General features: G+C 38.9%; 1 protein-coding gene across 2 annotated transcripts in view; it reads left to right on the top strand.

The window, feature by feature from the left end:
- PCNX2 (pecanex 2) overlaps positions 1 to 18,482 on the top strand; it is a 409,093-nt gene that overhangs the window by 121,706 nt on the left and 268,905 nt on the right. The window lies entirely within an intron of this gene.

The raw sequence follows: 18,482 nt of genomic DNA, 5'->3' as shown, positions 1-18,482 counted from the left end.
ACATTTGGACTGTGTGTGAAAGTGTTGGGATTGGGAGTTCCCTAGCCCTGGGAGGCGCGGAGAGACCAGATAGACACAATTCCTGCAGGAGTAAAAACGGGGTTTATTTAGGCCAGCATGCTGGGGCTCCACAGCATACCCCAGAGTGGTCAGTGGCTTAGAGCCCCGAGCTTCTTCAAAGAGGATCTTATATAGGCCTTCACTGGCTGTTACAACAAGGCCCGCACATTTCATAGCCAATAGATTTGTAACAACATATACTTTCTTAACCAATCCATTTAAAAGTACCTTACTCCTTAGCCTATAGATTCAAAGATAAGCATTTAAGTGCATCTATAGCCGGAATCATTAAGCCTTAGGTAATCTCCCTTGACCATCCACATTTTGAGTTACCCAAGTCTGCAGGGTGCTTTAGTGAGACAATACACTCCAGGAAAGGGCAATTTCCCCCAACCACCCGCATCCTGAGTTATCCTTTACCCAAGTCTGCAGGGTGCTTTACTGAGACAATACATTTCAGGAACAGTAAATACACCTGAATCCTGTCACACTTGGTTTAGAAAGAAGTTATGCCCTGTTCACTTTCCAAGTCCCCTCTCCCCCAGTTGCAAAGCAGCCAAGCAGTTTTACAGAAAGCAATGTTGCAAGTTAGCTGAAGCACGCAAAAATGTGATGCCCTAATATGGATTCTTTCAAAAGAGAGACAAATCTTATGCTCTTTAGAGAAATAAAAACTAAGTGGAATCATTTTCATAAAAGCTTCCAAAAGTTACTGTAACATGTAAGAACCCTAAAATAGAGAACAACCTATATAAGTGTAATAATATTTATCTTGGAAAATATGGTGACACAGGTAACGAACACATGATTAAATTTGTCCCAAGAAGTGTACTAGAAATATAGGAAGGGCTTATCTGCACTAAGGAAGGCAAGGTTAAAGTAACTCTTACTTTATCCCAAATTAAAGCACACAAATTGTATTTTTATGTTCCTGGATACATATATTTCACTTTTCCTTTAGGTAAACAGACTGCTGGTATTGCCAGTCTGAAAAAAACTACAGATCAGGCCAGAGATACTATAGGAGTAAGATGCTTGCCTTGCATATGGCAGTATCAGGAGTGATCCTTGAGCACAGACTTAGGAGTAAGCCCTGAACACAATGGGATGTCCCCCAAATCTAAAACCATTACAAAGAAAAAGATCAAAAATCCAGTAGCTTTTACAAAAAAAGCATAAATTGTTTATAAAAATTAGAGAGAATGACTGCGTTACGTTCTACTTCCAATTCACTTCCACTTCCAATATGTAATTTCTTCACAAGAACTACCCACTGTGTTCTTTTCTTGATTTCTCTCTCCTTGTTTATTTTCTTTAAACATTGCCTTTTCTCTATATCCTCTTTTCACATCAGAGCTCTGTTCCTGGGGTTATAATATAGCAGTTAAGGTACTTGCATTGCATGTGGCCCACCAGAGTTCAATTTCCAGCATCACATGTGGTTCCCTGACTGCCACCATCAGTGTTCCCTGAGTGAAGAGCCACCTGTAAGCCCTGAGCACTGCAGGATGCTGCCCAGAACCAAATTAAATAAATAAAATAGAGCTCTAGTCTATTTAAACCTTCCTTCTTTGGGGCGGAGCTGCCTGAGTTTGCCTGAGTTGCATGGTTTGCCACTGTATGTCTACATATTTTTAAAAAATTGAGGAGGGATGGGTATTTGATCATTTTATAATTGAAACCCAAGCACAAAAATTTGTAAGTCTACAACTGTACCTCATGATGTCTCACTAATAAAAAATTTTAAAAAATAATAAAAAATAAAAATAAATGAATAAAATGTGAAAAATATTAAAAAATAAAAAATTGAGGCAACAGTGGTTTGCAAGGGTGTAAATATTTCTCTTTTAAGACTAAAAATATGCTTACATCATGGCAGAGTACCAATATCCCTCCACTGTAGTCTATTAGCCCACTGAAGTCTATTATCCCTTACCACACTCACCTTTGAAAATCTTAATTCAGTTGTGCGAGTTTCAGGATTTGTTTTCATGGGACATTGTCTATTCACTTGCTTTTTTTAATAGACCATGAAAGAGGCCTCCTAGTATTGTCTTTTTCTCTTGTTTGTCTTTCTCTTTCTGATTTATTTCTCTTAAGCACTGACACTGTTTCTTAACTTTCTGATATGTGCTACTCATATTGATGTGAAGTGATAACTCATTGTTTTGATTTACATTAGTCTAACATGATGTGACAAAATGTTTTCATTTTTTTCTATTGGCTAGCTGTATGTTTTCTTTGGGGAATATCTGTTTAATTCCTCTTCCCATTTTTAATGTGTTTTTGTTCCTGTGAGGATGACCCAAAAATTAAAAAAAATATTTAAAGAAAAGAAAATCCAAGATGGAAAACCAGATCAAATATGAATTATTTCTTTTTTTTCTTTACTGTAGGAGTACTGCTATTTATTCAGCCATTGATAAAGCTGATTGAATTGGGCAAGAACTGCACATTTACATTTTTTTTTTGAGTCACTGTGAGATACAGCTAAAAGGCTTTCATGTATGAGACTCAGCATACAATGATCCATCATCCCTGGCAGGCAGGCTTGAATGGTCGTGGGAAAATTTGAGCAAAACATAATGCCCAAAAGTAGAGAGACGGCAGGGAACGGGGGTATATACTGGGGACACTGGTGTTGGAAAGTGTGCACACATATGACCACTGAGGAGACTGGCTGATATAATGAAAGATGGATAAATTATTCAATTTCTTTTTTTTTTTGCAGGCCACACCCAGCAGTGTTCAGGGCTTACTCCTGAATCTGTGCTCAGGATGAGTGGGTCCTAGGGCACCATATGTGTGCTAGGGTACCTGCTGTATTATCTTTCTGACCCTCTCACTGAGTTTCTTTCAAAAGAAAAATCAGGGGCCAGAGCGATAGTACACCACTGTAGGGCGTTTGCCTTGCATGCGACTGACCTGGGTTCGATCCCTGGAATCCCATATGGTCCCCCAAGCACCACCAGGAGTAATTTCTGAGTGCAAAGCCAGGAGTAACCCCTGAGCATTGCTGGGTGTGACCCAAAAAGCAAAAAAAAAAAGAAAAAAAAATCAAATTTTATGAAAACAACTTTCTTAGGAAAGGAAAAACATTAGACTCCTGATCCTCCTTAACATTACTTGCATATTAACATTCTGATAGATTAAAATCTTGGCTTCCTAGTCGCATCTGCTAAGTTCTATGCATTTCACCACCTTTTTCTGACCCAAGATAATTTTCCAGGGCATTGAATCTAGCAAAGGATGAAATATTACTCTAATATATATTTTCTTTGTGTGCTTCAAAAACAGAACACCATATGTTTCCTACTGTAGATATAGACTATTAAATTAAAATATCTATATTCACTGGACTGTCTTCTCTTAGAAATAATTCCTTTTGTGTTGAGTTTGTAATGGGGTTGGTGGGTATTGTAAAAATTCAGTGGTCCAACTGAGCATAGAAGATGAAAAGTTCTTTCTTCTCTCTCTCTCTCTCTCTCTCTCTCTCTCTCTCCTCTCTCTTTTTTTTTGGTGTGGAATGTGTAGTACACTGTACAGTACTGAGAACTGTTTCCAGTTTGGTGCTTAGAGATCACTTCAGGTGGTATTTATATGACTGCATGGTTCTGGGGGTGAAATCCAAGTCTCCTGCATGTAAAGCACATGCTCAATCCTTTGAGCTCTTCCTCTGGCCAAGTGTATCATCTTGACGCATTAGCACACAACTCTAATCACTTCCCTTAGGAAAATTAGAACAAAATTGAAGGTGTTCTATAGGTAGTTCTAGAAAAGCTGTTAAGGGGCTGGCTGCCATCTGTTTTACTCATGCTTAGGGAAAATGGCTCAGTTATACATGGAGTCAGATGATCTTCTGGATTTAAACTATTGTCTGACAAGCTTATTGTGAATTGTTGAAAACTCCTCTCCATGCTTAGAGCCTTTGACAGCTATGCCACACATTCATGGCAAAATTATTTAATATATTTTAGTTTTTTGTGGAAACTCATAATGAATGATGGTTTAGGTATCTTTAAATTGACTTTATGAAAGAAAAATTATTGCACAATAGAATAAAAATAAGCTTGCTCAATTTATATATATTTAATTCCTGTATTGGTATGTCTGTATATATGTCAAGAAGATTATTATTCCTATTTTTAATGTAAACACTGATATCAGAGCAAATTATAATTTATCAAGTAAAATGTACGTAGTAAGAATTTTGTTATTTGGAAGGTCCAAATCCTTCACACTTTATACTGTATCAAAAAAATGTCTGAAGACTTTTTTGTGAAATAGTGCTATTGTAGTCCCTTTATCTAAAAGGTTTTCCTGTAATAGATCTCCTAGTAACAGCCACCACTTATTAAATATTTATCATGTGCTAAGTATCAAATTGTTTAATTTGATCTGTCAACAAAATTGAAGTAGGTAATATTATCTTCATTTTACAGAAAAGAAGATGAAAATTGATTAAGAAACTTTTTTGTCCTTTCATCTGTTGTTGGATATTTGTGTTGTTCCCATACTCTGACCATATTTTTTAACTAAGTGTTATAACGAACATAGGTATGCATTTATCTTTTTGAAAATTTTTTGATTTAGTGGCAGATGCTAAGAATAGAATTATTGGGTCATATTGAAGTTCTATTATTGTTTTACTGATAAGTTTTTATGTTATTATGCATAGAGGCTGAACCATACCACATTTCCAATAACAGTGAATAAAAAGTTCCTTTTTTTTCCCTTAAATTTTTATTAGTGAAACACCATGGCACAGTTGTAGACTTACAAATTTTTGTGCTTGGGTTTCAGTTATACAATGATCAAATACCCATCCCTCCACCAGTGCCCATTCTCTACCACCACCATTCCCAGTATCCCTCCCACCCCCCACCCCCCATCCCACTGTGGCATGGCATTCCCTTTTGTTATCTCTCTCGTTTTGAGTGCTGTGGTTTGCAAAAGAGACTTTGAGTGGGAATCTTGTTCGGTCTATAGTCTACTCTCACTCACACATTTCCCATCCTGAGAGGAACCTCCCAACACCCTTTATTTGGTGCTCCCTTCTCTATCTGAGCTGCCTTTTCCCCTAGCATGTGCGGCTGGCCTCAAAGACATGGAGTAATCCTCCTGGTACTTATCTCGGCTATTCTTGGCTGTTGATCTCCTATTTTGTTACTTTATATTCCCCAGATGAATGCAATCTTTCTATGTCTATCCCTCTCTTTCTGACTCATTTCACTTAGCATGATACTTTCCATGTAGTACCACTTGTATGTAAATTTCATGACTTCATCCTTTCTGACAGCTACATAACATTCCATTGTGTAGATGTACCAAAGTTTCTTGGGCACTCAGGTTTTTTCCAGATTCTAGCTATTGTAAACAGTGCTGCAATGAACAGACAACTGCAGATGTCGCTTCGACTCTTACTTTTTTGCCTCTCTGGGGTATATTCCCAGGAGTGGAATTACTGGGTCAACTGGGAGCTCAATTTCTAGTTTTTTGAGAATCGTCCATACTGTTTTCCAGAAGAGCTGAACAAGTCGGCATTCCCACCAGCAGTGAAGGAGGGTCCCTTTCTCGCCACATCCGTGACAGCACCGGTTGCTTTTGTTCTTTTGAATATGGGCCGGTCTCTGTGGTGTGAAATGATATCTCATTGTTGTTTTGATCTGCATCTCCCTGATGATTAGTGATGTAGAGCATTTTCTCATGTGTCTTTTAGACATTCGAATTTCAGGAAATAAAAGAGGACACAAGGACATGGAAAAATATCCCCTATTAATGGATCGGGAGGATTAACATTGTCAAAATGGCAATACTTCCCAAAGCACTGTACAAATTCAATGTGATCCCCATTAGGATACCCATGACATTCTTCAAAGAACTGGAGAAAACACTCCTGAAATTTATATGGAACAATAAGCCCCCACATATAGCTAAAGCAATTCTTGGGAAAAAGGAAAATGGGAGGAATCTAATTTCTAATTTCAAACTCTACTACAAAGCAGTAATAATTAAAACAGCATGGTACTGGAACAAAGGCAGAACAGCAGACCAATGGAACAGAGTTGAATATACTGACATCTCCCCTCAAACATATGATCACCTAATCTTTGATAAAGGAGCAAGAAATGTGAAGTGGAGTTAAGGAAATCCTCATTAACAAATGGTACTGGCAAAACTGGACAGCTACATGCAAAAAAAATAGGCTCAGATTTCTGCCTAACACCACGTACAAAAGTAAGATCAAAATGGATTAAAGACCTCAACATCAGACCTGAATCCATAAGGTACATTAAAGACAAAGTCGGCAAAACCCTCCATGACACTGAAGCTAATGGTTTTTTCAAAGATGTCACGCCACTGGCTAAGCAAGTGAAAACAGAGATAGACAAATGGGACCATCTTAAACTAAGAAGCTTCTGCACCTCAGAAGAAACAGTGACCAAAATACAAAGACAGTCCACAGAATGGGAAAGGATATTCACCAAATACACATCCGATAAGGGGCTGACATCAAGGATATACAAAGTACTGGTTGAACTCCACAAGAAGAAAACATCCAACCCTATCAGAAAGTGGGGCGACGAAATGAACAGAAACTTCATCAAAAAAGTTCCTTTTTTATCATGTTCCTTTCAATGCTGATTGAGCCCAATATTTTTGGTGCATGCCATTCTCACTGGTATGAGATGTGTTTTGACCTCCATTTGTGTTTTGACCTCCATTTCCCTTTTCTCACTCTGGTGTGGTGTATAGAGAAACAAAGCAAGAGACAAAACAGTATCAAAAATGATAATCCCTGGGGCTGGAGTGATAGCACAGCAGGTAGGGTGTTTGCCTTGCACGTAACCAACCTGGATTCGATTCCGAGCATCCCATATGGTTCCCTGAGCACCACCAGGAATGATTCCTGAGTGAAGAGCCAGGAGTAACCCCTGGGCATTGCTGGTGTGACCCCAAAAGCAAAAGAAAAAAAGATAAGCCCTTTGATTTGGATTTTTCATTCATTCATTCATTCATCATCCTGTTATTCGTTGATTGCTTCGAGCAGGCCCCAGTAACGTCTCTTTTATCCTAGCCCTGAGATTATATTCAAGGCTCTTTAGGAGAATGAGACCCATCATTGTTACTGGTATTTGGCATATTTGGTACGCCACGGGGAGTTTGCCAGACTCTGCCCTATGGGCAGGCTACATTTGATAGCCTACAAGTTTGTCCAAAGTAGGAATGAGATAATAAGATGTCATAAAAAGATGTCCTGATAAGATGTCGCGTGGACGCGAATGCGGCCGTGCGGTTCCGGGAGCTGGTTTTTATAGTCTCTGAGTCTTGGCCGTTGATGGGATTACACGGTGCCAGGGGATCAGGTGGTGGGTGTGACCCCTGCCTACTGGAATTTGGAGGATCTGGGTGGAGGATGCTGGACTCCAATCCGAGTAGGTTTGGAGATCTCGGCCCCGGAACCCGCGTGGCTTTGTCCCTCTGCCAGTACCTTCATGTGTGCGGAGAGTGGTCTCAGCATGGTGGTGGCTGGTCCTGGAGGTCTTCGGCTGCCGGAGCCCTGGTCGGGGCGGGGAGGAAAGCTCAACCCGCTCCCCTCCAAGGGGCCCCGGCGAGGAACAGCCAGGCGCGGGGGCAGGAGACTGGATTTGGATTACAAAACTGAAATTACCAAACTGGAAGTTGGGAAGTAAGGAATGAAGAGGGGAAATAGAAGTGATATAAGGACATTGGTGGAGGGTCTTGGACACTTGAGTCATGGTTAGGTGTGGTAACTGTGTACACCAGAACCATAAACATTAATACTACTGTAAACACATTACTTAAACTATAATAATGATAAAAAACGTATTAAAACCATTTTATATCCTCAGTAGCTGGTAAATTTTCAGCGGACACCTAGATTTCTCCCTGTTTCTCCTGCCACGTCAGGAGCCACACCACCTAAATTGTGATGATTGTGGGGCAAGAGTCAGACATGACATTAGAAAAAATTAAGTAAAATAAAATGAGGTGAATAAAATATACGAAATAAAATTAAAAAATAAATTTTGTTTGCCTGATTAGCACATCTGAATACAGAATGTTATTTTCTTCTTTTGTAAGTGGGAAAATGGAGAATTCCCCTACAAAATGAACTTGTTAAGCCTTTCTATATAGAAATCAGAGTTTAGAGATGCAAATTAAATTTTCTAGTCCTGTGTTACAGCAATTCACAAGGAAAGAGTTCTCTCAATATTTGAAACTTTTAGTGATGGGAAATCTGATATCAGAACACACCTACCCATGAAATCAAAGGTTTAGTATTTTAAAACGTGAACCTAAGTTTTAGTCTTAGATTGATCCAAGTTCCAATACCAGCAGTAACATTTACTTTTTTTTTGCATTTAGTAACTCACTTTACCATATTAAGCATCAGTTTTCTAATCAATAAATGAAAATAATATTGGAAATTTATTCAATGGGGGTAGCTTTACATGTTAAATATGCTCAGCATTCCATCAGTCATAGATGACACTGAGTAGAGGTTAGCTGTTGCTATGACCTCCACACAGAAACAGCAGGACAGAGGTTAAGGTTCCTAATGACTTTATGGCAAAAGATTTTTTAGGACATGGGAGAGTTTTGTCTCAGCACTTTGTGAGATTTAAAAGTGCTTAAATGCTTTGTATTCTTCCTATCAATTGTTGGCTTTCAACATTTTGGTCTCTGACAATTTTAGAATCGGTACTTTAGTATTATATCTCTGGCTTTTAATGCCATTAAATTCTAGGTTCTCTAGTAGTCAATGTAAACTTTGTTTTTTAATTTGGAAGGATTCCTAATCGGGACTGATTTTAAGTCACTCAGCCACAGACAATAAGAAAGCAGTCCCTTTAAGGTAACATCAGTTGCTGGGATTGTCTCCAAGTAGGCCATTAAACCACTGATTCTTATCATTGGCAAGAAAGTTATTTCTCTTTCCATTGTTAAACCTAGTTGTCACGTGACAGTTTTACATTCTGGACCCTCAAAGTATGAACAGGGAATTGTTTGCAATATATCTTCCAGTCTCTTTGGGAATTCTTGGAGGAAATGGAAGAGGAATCAAATTTTCCTCCTTGGACCCTCTGTTCTTGTGGGAACAAATCCATTTCTTGCTAACTGCCAAAGGAATATAAGCAGCTCTTTCCAGTTGCGCAGAAGCTGTCCACAAAAGTACTTTTTGGAATATTACCTAATGTAATTCTATTTCTGCTAGAAACTAGAATAAGAAAATAAATATGACTTGCACTAAAGCATTTTGAATTGCTACTTAGAAAAGTGTTCAGAGGATAAATTCACTCCAGCGTTTTCATAACTCATGATGCAGAATTGAGTCAGGAACTCAGAGCCTCAAAATGAACTAACTACCTAGATGGGAAAGTTACAAATCTGCCTGGAAGATTGATGGTGAAGTAGACTCTCAACCTATGAAGTTAAAGTTGAAGCTGGCTAAAAAGTGTGGTTTGTGACACAAAGGTTCATTATGGAATGGAATAGTGCTATTTCCCCTGTAGGTCTGGCAATGAAATCTTGATAATTTCTAACCTTTGTTAGTGAAGATGTCGATTTTTTAAAAATTTTTTTATTAGTGAAACTAATAAAAAAAACTAATTTTTTTATTTGTGAAACACCACGAGGTACAGTTGTAGATTTACAATTTTTTTGTGCTTGTGTTTCGATTATACAATAGATGTCAATTTCTTTTGCCTAAAAATTCTTCTAGGTAACAGCAAACTATCTTCTGTGGAAAAAAATTGAACCATGTTTTGGTATTAATGCACATGAAATATTTATTATCTGCTCCTCAGAGAAATTTGATAAAAATATGTAGCATTGACAATCATTTTGATTATTGATTGCTCATAAAGCACCTACAGTAATCTACTGAATTTGAAAGTACACTTTAGAGCAAATTAGTCTATAAAATTTTATTGAAAAATTTTGTGCCTTAACTTTGTTAAGGTAGAGAATATATTGGGTGATAATGTTTTATTGATCTAGATTCACTTATTTTAGGCATTTATTTGTTTATGAATTATCATAAAGTACACTGAGGCAGATATTGTTCTACTTCTAAATTAGACTAATTTTTTTCTTTTTGGGTCACACCCAGCGATGCACAGGAGTTACTCCTGGTTCATGCACTCAGGAATTACTCCTGGCGGTGCTTGGGGTACCATATGGGATGCTGGGAATTGAACCTAGGTTGGCTGCGTGCAAGGCAAATGCCCTACCTGCTGTGCTATTGCTCCAGCCCCTAGACTAATTTTTTAAAGATCCTTTTAATCTTTGTTTTTATTGAATCACTATGAGATAAACAATTACAAGGTTGTTCATGATTGAATTTCAGTCATACAATGTCCCAATACTCATCCTTTTGCCAGTGTATATTTCCTGCCACCAGTGTCTCTGGTTTCCCTCCTGCCACCCCTCCCCAACAAAGCTTCCCTCTATGGAAGACACTTTTCTTCATCTTTTTAATTTTTCTCTTAGCTCTCTTAACCCACTGTGTGCTATTCTCCAAAGGTAGATTGAAGTCTTGTGCATGTAATCTATCACCTCTTCAGATTTCATATTTTCTTTCTTTATTTCTTTCTTGCTTTCTTGCTTTTTGCTTTGGGGCTACACCTGGCAGTGTCTTGGAAGTCCTTGGGGCTTGCTTCTGGCTCTGTTTCTTGCTTTGTACTCTGTGCTCTCTGCTCAGGACTTATTTCTCACACTGGTTCTGTGCTCTGGCTCAGACTCAGGACCATATAGATGCCAATGATTGAAACTGGATTTCCCTCATGCTTTACTATTGCTCCAGCCCCAGAGTTTATATTATTTTGCTGACATTAAGCATCCTCTCTGATCCTTTTCTCAACATAACCTCTTTGATTGGTTTATTTGTATCAACTCTCTTTATATATTTTTTCTATTGCTTTGTATGTTGGTGTCGTGACTGAGGCCTGCACAGTTGTGATGCTTGCTCAGTTTGTTAACTGGGGGGTGCCAACCATGGTTGCAGTGCTTTCCAGAATCGGACACTTGATTGTGGTGCTTGGTTGTGATAACTTGGTTGTGGCATGCTGACGATCCCACATTTTGATGTGCCACAGGAATCTTAAATGACTAATTCATTCCAGAGATCTTTGAGGCCTCACGACTCTACCACCGAGCCTAGAATAGCCTTTTATTTTTATTTAAATAAAAAAGGTATATCTGAATACTATTTAATTGCTTATATATGCCACAATTTCTTTATCTGGTCATCTGTTGGACACATTTTTTCCAGATTTTAGCTATACTCAGTAGTGCTGCAGTGAATATAGGAGTACTAATACCTTTTCTGAGTAAATTTTTGGGCTCTTGCAGTAGATGCAAAGAATTAGAATTTCTGGGTCTTGTGAATATTTAATTCTTAGGTTTTTTTTGAGAAGTGTTCACATTGTTTCCTAAAGAGATTGAACTTAGTGGACATTGGCAACAGCAGTGGATGAGGACTCAACACTAGTTTTTTGTGTTCTTAAGAGTATGTGCTGGTTCCCAAAGAATAGAAACAGGCAGAACATTAGAAAAATTAACTAACCACTTTAGAAACTCTGTATCACATTAGTCAATAGTAAGAATGATCACTGGCTTGAAATAGCAGAGCTAGAATGTGAGTTACTGAAGTTAATCAATAAGGACTTTAAAATGGAGAATAAAATGTCACTTCTCCTAATATTAGATATACTGAATTCTATACTGCATTCGTAGTGGTGAACTCCTGCCCCCACACTTGGCTGTCCTCGCCGGGGCCCCTTGGAGGGAGTGGGTTGAGTTTCCCTCCCCGCCCCAACCAGGGCTCCGGCAGCCGAAGACCTCCAGAACCAGCCACCACCATGCTGAGACCACTCTCCACACACATGAAGATACCGGCAGAGAAACAAAGGCATGCGGGTCCCGGGGCTGAGATCTCCAAGACTGCTCGGATCGGGGCTGAGCACCCTCCACCCAGATCCTCCAAATGCCAGTAGGCAGGGGCCACACCCACCAACTGGCCCCCTGGCCATGTAATCCTATCAACGGCCAAGACCCAGAGACTATAAAACCCAGCTTCTGGAAGCAAGCGGCCACATAATCTTATTATCTCATTCCTACTTTTGACAAACTGACAGACTACCGAATGTAACCTGCCCACACAGCAGAGTCTGGCAAACTCCCCGTAGCATACCCAATATGCCAAATACCAGTAATAATGATGGGTCTCATTCTCCTAACTCTGAAAGAGCCTTGAATATGGCACTTTTTAAAAAATCTCAGGGCTAGGACGAAGGAGACGTTATTGGGGCCTGCTTGAGGCAATCGATGAATAACAGGATGGTCGTGATCATGATCGTGGTTCATAGTGGTGACCAAAGTCATTGAGGTTTTGTGAGAGTTCAAGATGCTGCTCTAACGTTCATTGATTTAAAGAAGGCCTTTGATTCTGTTGAGAAAAAAGTGGTCATCGAAGCCCTAGCCAAACAGGGCACTGAAACTCAGTACATCAGGATCCTCCATGAGCTGTATTATGGATTCACCACCAGGATCTCACCATTCTACAAGGAAGTGATCATCTATGTCAAGAGAGGGGTTCAGCAGAGTGATACCATTTCACCGAAACTCTTCAGTGCCACCCTCGAGAACATCATGCGACGACTGGAATGGAAAGAAATGGGAGTGAAGATAGACGGTTGGCAACTACACACCTCTGTTTCGCTGATGACATCGTTCTAATAACACCAAACATTAGCTAAGCGGCACAAACGCTGGCCGACTTTGACCATGAGTGTGGAAAGGTCAGACTACAGCTGAATCTCACAAAGACAATGTTCATGAAAAATGAACTAGTCCCTGGCATTCCATCTGCTCTCAACAGAACAAACATCTCTGAAGGCAGCAATGTGTACCTGGGTCCAGAACTCAACATGAGGAACAACTTGGCGCCAAAACTGTGCAGAAGGAAGAGAGTGGCTTGGAATGACTTCAAGAATGTCGAAGAAGTTGTTAAGAGGACGAAGAACCTCCGTTCCCGGACACATCTTTTTGACTCCACCATTCTTCCTGCACTAACATACACCTCAGAGTCCTGCACCCTACAAAAACAGAACTAGAACGCTATTTGGGTATCCCAAAGAAGAATCGAAAGAGCTATAGAATATCACATTTCATTGAAGTGATAGAAGGAATCCAGAGTTCCGACCTCCATTGACAATCAAGAATCAGGGACACTGTCTTGTTTGCCATGGCGTCGAAAATCAGATGGGCCGGACATGTAATGCCATTTAAACCGCTGGACTAGAGCTGTTACTGACTGGATGAGACGTCATAATAGGTGGGCGGTCACCTATGAAATGGTCAGACTTCTTTGCCAAAACCCTGAACAAATGGTTTGAGGCTCTTCCTGTTTCTGGAGCCAGCAGATGCCATTGGGCTACACTAGCACGCGACAGGAAGGAATGGAGAGGTTACTGGTGCCCGCTCGAACAAATTGATGAATAATGGTATGAGAAGTGATATAAGTGATACTGCATTCAAGTAGAAACTGAAACTTTAACTCTCAACTGTTTGATAGTATGCATATAGCTGCTTCACTGTGTTACATAATAATGAGCTAAGTGTTTATTTCTTAAATTGAAAACTTTGGGGAATTCTTTTTTAAGGTTTTTTTTTTAATTGTATCATTGCAAGATAGACCTTCACACAGCTGTTCATGATTGAATTTCAGTCGTACAGTATTCCAAAACCCATCCCTCTACCAGTGTACATTTCTTAGCACCACTGTTCATAAGGTTCCCTCCCATATCACCCCCCACCCCCTACCTGCCTCTATGGCAGGCACTTTTGCTTTTCTTCTTGTTCTTGTTCTCATTCTCGTTCTCCTCCTCTTCCTCCTCCTCCTCCTCCTCCTCCTCTTCTTCCTCCTCCTCCTCTTCCTCCTCCTCCTTCTTCTTTCTTTTTCTTCTTTTTTCTTCTCTCTTTCTCCTTTTGGGCATCGGGGTTTGCAATATTGATACTGAAAGATTCAGATTATCAAGAATATCCCTTTACCTACTTTTAATATTTCTTGTCCAGTGTGATCATTCCCAGTTATTAATGTCGTACTAGTCTCTTCTCTATCTAACCTACCCTCAACCCCACACACAGTCATTCTATATCTGTTCCTCTCCTGACTCATTTGCCGTTGACGATTTTATAGGTTCCAAATATTTATGTTCTCTCTCTCTTTTCCTCTCTCTCTCTCTCTCGTTGTTGTTGTTGTTTATGATCATTGCCTTATAGTGCTTATTTTGCCTCCTTACATACGTTAAAGGTAAAGGCCCTCCCGTTGTTCATCGATTTGCTCGAGCGGGCCCAGTAACGTCTCCATTGGAGATTTTGTTGTTACTGTGTTTGGCATATCGAATACGTCATGGGGAGCTTGCCAGGCTCTGCCGTGCGGGCGAGATACTCTCGGTAGCTTGCCGGGCTCTCCGAGAGGGGCGGAGGAATCGAACTTGGGTTGGCCATGTTGGCTGCGTGCAAGGCAAATGCCCTACCTCTGTGCTATCGCTCTATCTCTAAGACATACATTAGAGATATATTATATTTTCATCCAGGCACAGAATCCTAAGAATGAAAGGATGCCTTTTCTGAATTCCTGGAAGAGGCCCTGCTGCACAGTGGGGTTCTGTTCCCTGGTTAAAGCCCTAGCTGCCACAGGGGGGCAGTCACACTCCATGGTGAAGGCCCAATCTCAGCCTCTCAGTATTATCCTTTACCTCAAATGCACAGAGGAATTTCTATGTCTTATAAAAGAAAACGAGTTGTTTGTACACTTCCAAAAAAAGATTATGTTGTAAAATTACAAATGACAGCTTAAATATTTCCAAAGAGTGTTCCTTTATTTAACTATTCTACATATCAAGCAGATAACTATGATTTTCCTATCTAGACTATCTGGCTAATTCTCATATCCCTTGAGTAAGCCTAAAAATAAAAGAAAAAGAAAAATAGGCAGATAAAGAGATTTCCCTCAAGCTGTTGGCTATAATTTTTGAAGCCTGGAGAAGACAAAGAATTTCTGGAATTTTTTCTACATCAAAGGGAAACTGTAGAAGCAGCACATGTATTTCGGCATATATGCTATTTATAGAGGGTCAATTGAGTAAAAGTCTGGGGAGTGCAACATCGTAAACTATTATTAGCCTCAATTTGAAACTCAGCCCTTTGCTACAGACATGCACAACACTAAGCCATATTCTTTATTTACTTCTAGCAGTTGCTCTTTTTGTTTCTAAAATTAATTACCATTTATACTATTGCTTTAAGCTCTATCTGGTTAAATAAATATGTTTACGTGGTTGTTCTGAACTAAACTAGTCTACCAGAGATTAATCCAAACAGAAAATCAAGACCAGATATGAAATTACTGCTCAAAAGATATGTTAATTTAGACCTGGAATATTTCCATTTCCATTGCTAGAAGCAATGTCTCTTAAAATTTAACATTCTTGTGTTGTATTTTTGTAGTACAGGGAGAAATAACTAGCTTTAAGATAGTAAAATAGAGACTTTTTAGATGATTATGACCCTAACTCAAAAATAGAGAATAAACTACAGGAAGTGAAAGAAGAAATTTAAGTAAAAGACAGAAGAATTTTTCAAGGTTGGTAAGAAGAGTCTTGTCCATGGGATTATTTTTTTGTGGTGGCACAATCTTAGTAGTCTTTGAGTGGGCAAACCATGTACATAGATTACAGTGAAACCAACAGGTGTCCCCCAAAATGTACCTAAATTAGGGAGAAAACTCCAGTAAATGGGAGATTAACTGAGTCATAGCAGTTAATCCAGATCATCAGACACATGACAGTGCAGGTTTTCTGTTGAGAATATACAGTTCATAAAGCTCAAAGATAATATTCCTTTATCAAAATTATGCCTTATTTAGAATACTACATTCTTATAAAGAATTTTAAAGATAATAAATAAAGTTATGATCTCATATATTATTTGTCTATCTTTATACAGAGGATTAGACATGAGTTGACATCAAAACATTTTTTCCCGATTTCTGTTTGTAGAGACAAGTAGAGAAGCATAAAGACCAGGTTGCTATTCAATATGAGAATAAGTAGAGTCAGGTCTGCTTACAGGAGAAATAAAAAGGTTAGTCTGAGTTACTAAGTATTGACAATAGGGAGACATCATTTTTGTGTTTTATGTACCTAAACTGATTTAATTTTTACAACAATCCCTATGAGGAAGATGCCTTCCATAGTTAAAGATAGAGGTAAGAAAAAAATATGCTCATAGATGTTATGTAATGGAGTAATAATTCAAGACAACTTTGTTTAATTTTAGAATTCATCCAAAAGATTTTGAAAAAAACTGAATCCTAGATTTTTACAAAGGAATTTTAAATGACTTGAATAAGAAAATGTGTTGCTTCTCCTTTTCTGTTATTTTTATTATTTTTTTCAATCAGAAGCATGATAGTCATGTACAGAAGTTCAGCGTCTTGAACCATTTTATTTGTATTATGTTTCTTACCAGAAAACAATAGTAGGAAGAGAACTGCTTAAACAGAGCTGGTTGTCAATTTTTTCTTCATTCAGTTGACAACAGAGGGTGCTACGCATTTTCTTGCTTTTCTCACAGAGGCACATTGTTCAATTCCTCTTCTGTTGCATATTGTCATTACCTATATCAACTTTAATGAAGTGAGGTTAATCTTTTTGTTTTAATGAATTTCTGGCATTTGCTGAGTTATATTGCACTGAATTCATATTAACAAGGTGCTTTTAACCCTTTTATATTTGGCTATGAAATAACAGAACTACAGTACTTAGTGATCTCTATACAAAGCATTAGTTTGAATGAAAATTACCTTAGAAGTCTGTTTCTTATCTTCTTTAATGAGTTATTATACACTTTTATGCAGAAAGCAGAAGCACTGTTTATTGAATAATCATCCAAGTAACAAAAACATAGATAAGTTTTTTTTGTCAGTGCCAGGATTAGAACCAAGTAAAGGTAAAGGTAAAGGTAAAGGTCCTCCCGTTGATCATCGATTTGCTCGAGCGGGCCCAGTAACGTCTCCATTGGAGACTTTGTTGTTACTGTGTCTGGCATATTGAATACGTCACGGGGAGCTTGCCAGGCTCTGCCGTGCGGGCGAGATACTCTCGGTAGCTTGCCGGGCTCTCCGAGAGGGGCGGAGGAATCGAACTCGGGTCGGCCATGTTGGCTGCGTGCAAGGCAAACACCCTACTGCTGTTCCTTATCTTTACTTCACTTAATACTTGAAGTGGGACTTTAATTCATACTGTTTTCTAAATGGATCTTTTAAAGGAGGTTTTTACTGAATATATAATCAAATAGTATCTTCATTAAGAGTACTTTATGAATGTGAGTATATGTGTGTTTCTATATACTCTGTACTATAAACACTGTACTATAAACTGTTTATAGTACTATAAACACTGTTTGTAGATATAACATTTATATTATTATATACTATAAATACTGTTCATAGATATATTTATATATCTGTGAATGCAATTATAGAGTGTGAGAAAGAAAAAATCCTGAAACCAATTAGAAACTTTACAGTAAAATGTGATATTAGAAATCAGAAGGAGATTGCATGAGTATTGCATTTGCATCTTGAGGTGGTTTAGGCTGCGAGGACCATAAAACTTTAACTCAAAAATAAGTAAAACAATAGCAAAACATTATTTCAGAAAGGAATTCAAAGGGTTGATCAGTACCTTGTGGTCTAATTCAGAGACTCCTAAGTCATCAAGAAATGAACTTTTGTGGCTGGAGTGATAGCACAGCACATAGGGCATTTGCCTTGCACAGGGCCAACCTGGGTTTGATTCCCAGTATCCTGTCCTATATGGTCCCCTGAGCACCGCCAGGAGGAAATCCTGAATGCAGAGTCAGGAGTAACACCTGAGCATTGCCGAGTATAACCTAAAAAGGAAAAAAAAAAGAGCTTTTCTCTTGTCAGCTCTGCTGTTCTCAGCATTTCTGTCCTCACATTGGTCCCTCCCAATTCCTAATGACAGTGTGCCACAGAGCTTGGACTTTTCCCCATACACACAGCATCAAAAGACCTGGAGAAAGACAATCTTTTATCTTATAGAGAAGCAGAGAAACTTCTAATGCTCCCTTTCTTCATAGCTGACACCCCTCTGCTTTTCTTAGCATTGCACTGTCTCCCAGAGCCAAGTGAATGGAGTCACCTGCTTGGGTGGACTAAGGAGGGACCTGGTCTTTCTTCTGAAGCACAGAGTCAATGCAATAGGACTTATTTAAGCAGCTGTTAGAAATGACAGTTTGGGAGGTAGAAAGCAGTGTCTCCCAAAGTTATCAGCACCCCGCTATACAGATGTATGTAGAGAGCA

Source organism: Sorex fumeus, unplaced genomic scaffold (assembly GCF_029834395.1).
Source record: "Sorex fumeus unplaced genomic scaffold, SorFum_2.1 ptg000021l, whole genome shotgun sequence".
NCBI classification, from domain to species: domain Eukaryota; kingdom Metazoa; phylum Chordata; class Mammalia; order Eulipotyphla; family Soricidae; genus Sorex; species Sorex fumeus.
Note: the sequence above shows the minus strand (reverse complement) of the source record. Positions and strands in the feature narration are given on the sequence as shown.